Raw genomic sequence first — 10,160 nt, forward strand, 5'->3', positions numbered from 1 at the left:
TTATTGAAGCCACAGCTGCATAACTCAAGGCACACAGATGCCATAATATATTCTTGTGCACAGACTGCTCGTGGCAATAGAATGCCAGCACCTTCCACCACTTTACCCACTGACGGTGGGCCACCTCACCTCCACAGCTCACACTTGCGACACACCGGTGGTCAAACACCCCACCAACTAACACGCCTTCCTCCCGGGTATAGAGCCGGAAGCCTCTTGCACCCGGAAACTCATGCTGTCTCTTGTGTCGTTCTTCTCTCCTGGCTTGGACTCTCCCACAGCCCCGCTTCTGTGCTTGAACGCTTGCCGTTCGAGGACTGACCACCCGTAGAACCCTTGAAGCCACACCAAGACAGCTGGAACACAACTTGTCTCCGGGGTTGTATAAAACATCAACACGCCGGTAGAGCATTCACAACAACCATCCGTTTCCTTCACAGTTTTACACAGCAGTGACCTTCGAGCCTGTGACTCGTTCACGCACCACACAACACCACGTGCGTGAATACCCTCCCGCGATTGGCTGTCCATATCCACGGACACACACTGAGTCACTGTATAGGCACCCATCTGAGCCAAAACCGCACGAAACCCAGCTCATGCACGAATTACCAAATAAGTCATGGCTGGACTTGGGCAGAGTTTGTGACAGTTGGGGTCCTTTAAAGGCACAGTGCAGCTCACAGCCTTCGTTTTGCGTTTTCGTTGCAGCTGAGTGCATTTACAGTTCAAAAATCCACCTATGGTAGTAAAACAAACCCAAAACTACCCAACGACGACATCTGTGAAGTTCGACAGTTTCTTGTTCACGCGAGTGCATAAATTAACCTAGTTATTACGTGGTGTACGCACAGATTCGTGACGTAAGCGTCGTCTGCTTTGATCATTGATGCCAAGATACACGATCAGATTCGCCAGTACGTTTGAGACGGACCGCCCGAAACTGACCACAAACCGACCGTGTAGCATGCGAACCGTACGTCTCACAAGCTTGATAGCACCCGTCTCGGCCCATCCGTTTGAAATACAGCAGGATCTATTCCGAACGGATCGCAAGGAACTTCCAGTTCCAGCCCCTGAGCGCACTTCAGTCGACACCCACTTTACAAATCATCAAATGGCGGTCAGTTCAGCATCAAAACTTGCCGATTCGGAACCGAAATATTTCATCAACCTGAATCTTGGCGAGGAGTTGGAATCTATGGAACCATGGAAGTAAAAACTACACAAACCAGCAACATCGGGACCTGTTCCTACTGTCCATGCAGCAGACGTGGGGTGAAATGAAAGGTAAGCGTCTAGATCTAGATTTGTTTGCATTCATGTATTGTAAGGTCTGTATCAAAGATGGTTTGTCTGTCTCTGTCTCTATGCTTTCCTTGCTGTACGCTTTTGTCTTGAAGGCAAGTATGTAGATCTACATTTCTCTCCTGTTCCTGTCTCAAATCTGCCTTAGCCGAACTCTAGTTCTACGTTCAAAACATGTATCTACCTCTTGGCACATTGCCTCTTTTAGTTTTACAGTGTAAAATTATCTGACAACTTCTATCATACTGTAATCAATGTCACAGTGTCATCTGTTTGGGAAAATGCTGTCAGTTTCAGAGTCTAGTGATGTGTTGATTACCCTACCGTAAATTGCGTAGTTGAAATGATAGAGAAAAACAAAACGCAGCAGCAACGATCATTTTTCATGACTGTAGCATTCAGTCATCTTTATGCTCTTGGTTTAAATCAAATTTAGCTTAGTCACGAACACAAAGCAAATAGTGGCTGACTCAGTCACTGGGGTATTCGCATAAGAAGGCTCTCTTGCCTTGAAATTACCAAACAATAACACACACACGCACTCATTGCCAACCAAAAAAACCGCACACGCACACACACTGTGACCCGCACATGCATACTGTGAGACACACACACGCACATACCGTCACACACACACACACACACACAGCCATACGCATGCACAGAGAAAGAGGGAGAGAGATGACAAATGAAATACTAATTTTGCTTTGCTGCTTTTATTTCCTCCAGTTAATGCCATCAAGACAAACAACAATCCTTCGTAATAAGGGACTTGACAGGGACAGATGACATCTACACTCCAAAGTGAAAGTACTTGCAAGAGCATTTAATTCTTCTGCCTGTCAGTGTCATCAAGAAACAACCTTCAGCCACAAATCGGGTAAGCTTGACACCAGCCTGTATGCTGTAGCTTCAAAAACCTGTTCAATTTACAGATCTAACAATAAAAATAGATCAATATTGGTGGGAGTGGATACAAAACAAGAAGGGCAAAGCCCATACGACTCACATGCTTTACACATTTTTCCTACCAAAATACATGTGACCTTGACCCAAGGTCAAGGTCATCCAAGGTCATGCAACACAAAGCTGTTAATTCAAGACATAGGAAGTACAATGGTGCTTATTGGCTCTTTCTACCATGAGATATGTTCACTTTTAGTGGTTCACTACCTTATTTTGGTCACATTTCATAAGGGTCAAAGTGACCTTGACCTTGATTATATGTGACCAAATGTGTCTCATGATGAAAGCATAACATGTGCCCCACATAATTTTTAAGTTTGAAACAGTTATCTTCCATAGTTCAGGGTCAAGGTCACTTCAAAATATGTATACAATCCAACTTTGAAGAGCTCCTGTGACCTTGACCTTGAAGCAAGGTAAACCAAACTGGTATCAAAAGATGGGGCTTACTTTGCCCTATATATCATATATAGGTGAGGTATTCAATCTCAAAAACTTCAGAGAAAATGGGAAAAATGGGAAAAATAGCTGTTTTTTAGGCAACATTTATGGCCCCTGCGACCTTGACCTTGAAGCAAGGTCAAGATGCTATGTATGTTTTTTGGGGCCTTGTCATCATACACCATCTTGCCAAATTTGGTACTGATAGACTGAATAGTGTCCAAGAAATATCCAACGTTAAAGTTTTCCGGACGGACGTCCGGACGGACGGACGGACGGACGACTCGGGTGAGTACATAGACTCACTTTTGCTTCGCATGTGAGTCAAAAATGGACAAACTTTGGCCGATTTAGGCGAATACTCTTTGGACATTTGGCCGATAGGGACATGAAAGTTTCGAATAAAGTAAAAATAAATCGGCGATTGGCAGAAGGGCCGACCCAAACGACATCCCTTCTGTGATAATACTGTTATAGACTGTGTATTTTAACACCATAATATTCCAAAGGGAGTAGAAAAAAAAGTACAGTGATACCTGCGGTGAAAGGACAAAAATGTACCTGCAATGCAGGGGGCCTGTCATAACAGGTATAATCTGGTAGAGATAATAGAAAAAGGACAATATTAGGTGTCCTTTGAAGGGAGGTGTCCTCTCATCGCAGGGGCCAACCATCACAGGTAACACCAGAATAACAAATCTCTTACAGAATCGCTGTCAATGTGATGTTGGGATCATAATCAGGATCATCTAGTCCTCCTGATCCTCTCCAGACTCAACTGTAACTTCAATTGTGAGGCTAACCAAAGAAAAACAATATCAGTTAAAATTACACAAGCTATTAGGGCTCTAAAAACAAAAAAATAAGGTGCGTGAAGCAATATAAAACATTTAGTCAGTCGTTACCAAACTAAAAGATCAACATGACAAACCATGAGTCATTGCTGAGACTACATTTAAATAGTCTCGGGTAACCATCCCCAAAGACTGAGATGGGTCAAGCCTGCAGTCTCCGCAAAGCATGCGACCATAGCACCTGTACACCTCACTTTCACTCGCAGTTCAATATGTGAAAAAACAGCTCCTGTCAATCTGGTACAGCACAGCAAACCATGTGGTATTCTCTATGTGTTTTAAAACTAACATGCACTCACTTGCTTTAGGTAGTACAAATTGTGTAAAGCCATGGGAAACATATGTTATCAACTCTTAGTCTTAGATCCACTACACTTTTCAATTAGTACTACCATTAGTGTAGCTGTCTTGAGCTGCTACCCATAACAATTAAATGCTGAAAGCTAATGATTGAGGGAAAACTAAGATAATTAAGTAAGATTAATGAATGGGTACATGTGTCACAAAGAGCCCCTATACCTACAATAGTCAAAGCAGTTTCTGAACATTCCAATAATGACCTGAAAGATAAAAATTTTACACAATGCACAATTTATTGCTTATTGGAATCTGCAGAATTAACCAGTTCCTGACAGAAAACAGAAAAACTTATTTGAAGAATTTATCATTCACTCAATGAGAATGAGATATTTTGGCCAAGCAGTATCGACACACAGAGTTCAAGAAAAGAGAAAAGAAATATATTTGTTCTGATCAATCATAAATGAAACAAATCCCAATACCCATTTGTAACCATAAAAGGATTTTATCATACACAGAAATTTGCAGTATTCACATTAATCAACTTTATTTTATAAATATTGTTTTAATACGTATACAACAAACAGCATGTGTTTTGAACACACCCACACAATATTTATCAAAGAAAAACAACTCACTCTAGTGGGTCAATGAAAGACTGAGATAGCTCTTTCTGCTTCACAGTCCTGCCAGCTCTTGATCCATGAAACTTCTTGTCGCTGAAAGCAGCATATAATGTTAACTAATCAACAGTTCTCTCCTGCAAATTCAACTACAATACCACTATACTTTAACTCTAGTCTAAGTGAAACCATTTCTCAGAATATTTGTTATTTCACGCAGCTTTCTTCATTATTTTCTGATGATCTAGACACAGATAGTGACACATATTTTCAAACATGGAAAAATACAAAATATGAATTATGTAACAAGCAAGCTCACCCTCTTCTCAGAACATCCTGGTCACCATCATCATTTCAATGCTTGTTAATCTACAACTGCCACAACGTCCAACCAAAAAAAGACATGATGTATACGTGATATACGTTAGGCGTGAGGCATGATATTCTATGGCCCAGCAGCCTGAGCTTAATTGTTATCGTTTACAAATCATAATATTATTTAGTATCAACTAACTGTTTGGCTTTTACACCAATAACAAACACACTTCCATCTTCATATATCTCACAACTATAATTATGACTTTTTTTGTACTATTTATTTTATTGATAATTTAAAACATACAACTACCTACTGAGATCAAAAGAAGTACCGCCTGCCTGTGTTCTGCTTGGCATTGTTGCTGTAGCCTCAATGCTGATTCACAAAATAAGAAAAATTAAGTAAATGTCCTATAAATAAATAATGTTCAAGACTCATGAAAAACACAAGCCACAACCACAGGGATACACAGACATGGCCACATACACACACACACACACACACACACACACACATTCACACAGGGGCACACACACACACACACACACACACACACACACACACACGAGGGCACATAGAACACAGGGGCACACACACACACACACACACACAGTGTAGAGCAGAAATCGCACAATGCGCCGATCTATGTTTTGTAATATTTCATTTGCATAGTTCTATAAATAGTATCATAACAGACGCAAATGGCCGCAGAAAGAAACGGTTCGCTTATCCGAAATAAATCGTCAAACACCTCGTGCATACATTTTCCTTTTTACAGGTTATAAATTGGGAATCCCAACACCACAAGCAATGATGACTAAACGACACTAAACAAGACAGCAGCTTACGCAAGTTCCCAGTAATCAAAGCAAACGCCGAACGCAAAGTATCGACAGTTTGTCAGGGCAACGGGCACTTTTACTGACTCACGGTGATACATTTCTGCTCCACAACAAATCCCTCCCACCCTAATTCAGTAATTCTTTGGTCAATTTACTTTTCACAAACAAGTCCAATATACACTTCCATCACATAACATAAATAGCATCCTAAACATCTCATGAAATGCATGAAAAAATACCCACTTGTTCAGCAGGTGACGAGCAAACTGCGGATTGGTGATGAATCCAAATTAATTCTTCACTTCGTTCCAACGCGCAAGCTCCTCACCGATATACACGCGCGACGTGTCATAGTTACGTGCACGAGTGCGTTTTCGTTTCTTCTTGGTTGAATCCGGTACAGTCGGCCGGGGACCCTTGCGTTTTGTTCTTTTCTTAACACCCTGGTTCGATACGACTGAATGAGCCTCCATTTTTTTCCTACAAGCTCATCAATTATGTGTGACCTAGTTTGCTTGTGACGTGTCATTCTATGTGCATGTGGTGATCCTCAAGATGATGCAGATCTAAAAATAATTAAGAAATAGGCCAAGGACCGGCGGGTCCGAGTTAAAAATTAATTCGTAAAAAAATTGAAGTTCGATGGAAGTCAATGAAACTTGGTATTTATTCAAAGGAATAGATGCCTGAGGTATGACTAAAAGCCCCAGGGGCTCCGTGCACCTGGATTTGACAAGTCCAGTATCTTTAACTTGTCTTTTGCAGGCCTCTCATCTGTCCCGAAAAATTAAAGAACACTTCCCCGTGAAGTTTGGTCGAAAAAATACTGTTTACTTACACTTAGTTCCTCGTCAGATCCCTCTTCGAGGTCCACTGTCTGAATGGAGTTCAGACAACTTTCGCCGCTGCACTCTCCACAGCTCAAAGTGCAGACCAGCCCGTGTTTTCTGTACGTACAAACTGCTGTTCTACAGTCTTTTTTGCACTTACATCGGATGACACGACGCAGATCATCTGGGGCAGTATCTCTGTCACAGGGAATTGGAAGCAGCATTCCTTGATGTTCTTTCCATCCCCATTGCCGTGGGTCTCTTGGTGGACGACATTCGTTGAACCCCCACTCCTGGACTTGGAAGTATGTCCTGAAGCAGTTTAACTTTGCAGCCGACAACGTGGGTGGTAAGACTTTAGGCTGAGCACATTTGGTTGCACCGGCTTGAGATATTCAGCATGTACTTTATGTATCTCAGCTCATTCAGCCGATCACTCATCCTGCCACCATACAGTGTCACAACTGCCTTTTTTCCTGCTTCGGAAACGGCACATTGTGCACTTTCCTCGCACATGAAAACATCTGGTGTTTTCGAAATTGTTCCGATTTTTTCAGGAGTTTCAACTGTAGACTCTTTCCAATTGAAAACAAGCTGCTCAAGAATACCGGAAAGTGATCTTTGGGACAAAACTAAAAGTCTATGGTGTTGCTCTGTAAAAAAAAAGAGAGCGTGTTGCTGACATTTTGTCAAAGGAAACTAATAATCGATATGAAAGAGAAAGAGAGAGAGACAGACAGACAGACAGATAAACAGAGACAGGAAGGAAACAGAGACAGACAGAGAGAGCTAGACAGACAGACATACAGGCAGACAAGTCGGACTGACAGAGAGAGAGAGAGAGTGAGAGAGAGAGGGGAGAGACAGACAGAGAGAGAGAAAGACAGAGAGAGTGTCACGTTTCAATAGATCACAGAAGGTGATTATGAACGGTTAGTTACTGCTAACTAACTAACCACACCACGATCCACTCTCGCAGTCATACAAATAGATAGAATCAACAAAAGTATAAGTTTCAGACGCCTGTTTATATACTATCACGCCACCTCCCTCGAGACTTCACTCCAAAAGATGTTTTTACGTTCAAAACGTAAAAAAGGGGTCACTGACAAAAATGCCAGTTAATAAAGTTTAGAAAATGATAATAACACGCTGATCCCGTGTATAGATAGGAAAGTTACTGGTCTGCCTAAAAGCCCGAGTTATGCAGGTGTCACACACCCCACGTTGTCACTACTCAAATAAAATCCCAAACATGAAAGATGACTAGGTGGTAAATAGGGTGCAATGACATGGTACACTTAGATTTTTGCCACTGAGTGGGCGACCCGTAAATAGTTTATCTCCACAACTGCTCCGTTGATTGAAGTGCCGGCTGGCGTGGAAACGAAGCAGGGATCAGTGGAGATATCAGGCGCCTCACTCAGTCACTGAAGGTCCTCCCCGTAGTTACCATAAATGGTAAGAAATGTAGAATGGTGGGACAACAACAGCGACAGAAAACCACCAGAACACCAGGTTACAGCATACAGAAGTCCCGGCTACTGCATACCCGCAACACCGCAGACATACGTAGATAAGTAAGAAGGCTGCAACAAAAAGCATCGGTGCACTAAACATGCCACGCTACCTTTCACACTCCACCTTTAAACATGTCACCCTTCTATATGGTTTCAACGTGTTTTGGGCGGCTTGTTTGGTTCTTTTCTTTGGACTGTTGAGGAAGTCAAACCTCTTTCAAGACGATGGAACTTTTGACCCGACAAAACAGCTGACTGGAGACAGCTTCCTTATGACCGAACATGACAGTGTTACAATTGTGGTGACTTGGAGTAAAACGATCCAACGCAAAGAAAAAACTACCTGTGTTATCTGTGTCCCGTTACTGCGGTAACTGCAATGTTTCGGATCTTGGGCGCGGCACCCTCGAAGTCCCAAGCCTTTCCACTCAAAGGTTCCAAATTTAATAAACGCTTGCGTCTTGTTACTGCAGCTGCTGCGGGGAATTTTAGTTGTCACAGTTTTAGGAGGGGCGGCGCAACGTGGGCTATGTCTTGCGGAGTCCCGGGGGAAATTGTTGAACTCATGGGAGACTGGGCAAGCACCTGTTAAGGTACTTAGACCAAATACCAAATAATATTATAGACAAGTACAGATCTCTTTTCTCCGATAAATTACCTAAACACTGATTACCGATTCTCGTCTTTTGGGCAAAGGAAAGGCTTCCTTGGTTGGGAGAAGTCCACAGACAACTGTATTGTTGATGTCCGTGAAGTGATATCAAATGTATGTATGTGTCTGTTGACCTGTTTGAAAAAGAGGACAGTAAAATAATGGTCCCCCTGGTTTTGCCCAATGTACGAGACTCGTCAACAGTCGTTATCTCTTGGAATGTCTGCGAGAGAATGGAGGGAGTGTCACTGAGTACATCTCTGGGGTGAGAGTCTGTGTGTGGCCGTAGTGTGATTGTGTGTGTGGATAGGGAGTGGCCCACAAGGGCGGAGGGGAGAAGATGAGGGGAGGTGAAGGGGGGGGGGGGGGGTGCGTCAAGGAGCGGAAGTTTAAGTGTCAGTTTAGAGGAACGATAAATTGTTTTTAAACTGAAGGTGAGGCGATGGTATTTAGGACTGGACAAGCATGGAGAGAAAGTTTGTGTATTCTTACACTTGATTGAAAAAAGGGGGCTTATGTGTTTTCGTTAAACAACATGTTGTAATTGATTGAATTGTGTGTTCATTTGTTATCGATGTTAGTTTTATGGTTTTTATTTTATTTTTATTACTGTAATGTGTTGATTTTTTTCTTTTCTTCTAAAGCTATTTGCAAAATGTACGTCCATAACACACACTTTGATTAAAGTGAACTCGACTTAACAGCAAAGAGCAATTTCTATCTTCCGTTTTGGCCACAACGTCAAATAGCTCCTTTTCCCAGTGGGAACGGCTCGCAAAGAGCCCCGTCCCGACTGTGTGAGAGGAAAAAAAGAAGGTCACCGTCACATGTCGTCGTGCTGAGTTGTCGGGCGTCTTCCCCACAACGTCTATACTCACACAACCACAACGGACGGAACCCGCTTTTATTACAATAAGCATGTATGTATGTACTAGATGAATACCCGCTTCGCCGGGTACCCGGCTTCGCCGGGAAGAAATAGAGCCGAATACCGGTACCCGGCTTCGCGATTGACGCCACACGAAGGAAGGGAGATAAACGCGCAAAACACTGGAGAAGATAAGGAAGAGTTACCGGGAATGGATGTACAGAAAAACCAAAATCGGTTCAGCGCTGCGCGCTGAAAGCACGTGTTGAAAATTTTCATCGGTCAGATTGTGTTTTGGGTCTACCTGAATATGCCCACCAAATTTGAAGCAGATCCATCGAGAACTTTGGCCGTGCATCGCGAAGTGACCGACAGACAGACAGACAGACACAGACAAGCCGTATATAGATATAGATATGTAGACATATATATATGTATGAATTCAGGTATTTTCATATTTAGCTATGTATTTGTTAGAATGTATGTATCTGGCATGTGTGGGTGTGCGTGTGTATGTGTGCACATGTATGTCAATATGTGTGCGTGTGTGTGAGAGAGATATCAAGATAGAGTGAGAGTGTGTGCGTGCGTGCGCGCGTGTGTGTGTTTGTGTGTGTGGGCTTATTAATACATAATA

The 10,160-nt window shown here is 42.5% G+C and overlaps 1 long non-coding RNA gene across 2 annotated transcripts; it reads right to left on the minus strand.

The window, feature by feature from the left end:
• Window positions 1–2,008: 2,008 nt before the first annotated feature.
• Window positions 2,009–5,122, minus strand: LOC138975809 (uncharacterized). Of its 2 annotated transcripts, XR_011458760.1 has the most exons (3): window positions 4,812–5,062; window positions 4,508–4,588; window positions 2,009–3,513 (listed from the first exon to the last, which is right to left on the minus strand). It is a non-coding gene; the product is annotated as an uncharacterized lncRNA (long non-coding RNA). The 2 variants fall into 2 exon arrangements; XR_011458759.1 differs by having other exon boundaries at window positions 4,508–5,122.
• Window positions 5,123–10,160: the final 5,038 nt, after the last annotated feature.

Source organism: Littorina saxatilis, linkage group LG1 (genome assembly GCF_037325665.1).
Source record: "Littorina saxatilis isolate snail1 linkage group LG1, US_GU_Lsax_2.0, whole genome shotgun sequence".
NCBI classification, from domain to species: domain Eukaryota; kingdom Metazoa; phylum Mollusca; class Gastropoda; order Littorinimorpha; family Littorinidae; genus Littorina; species Littorina saxatilis.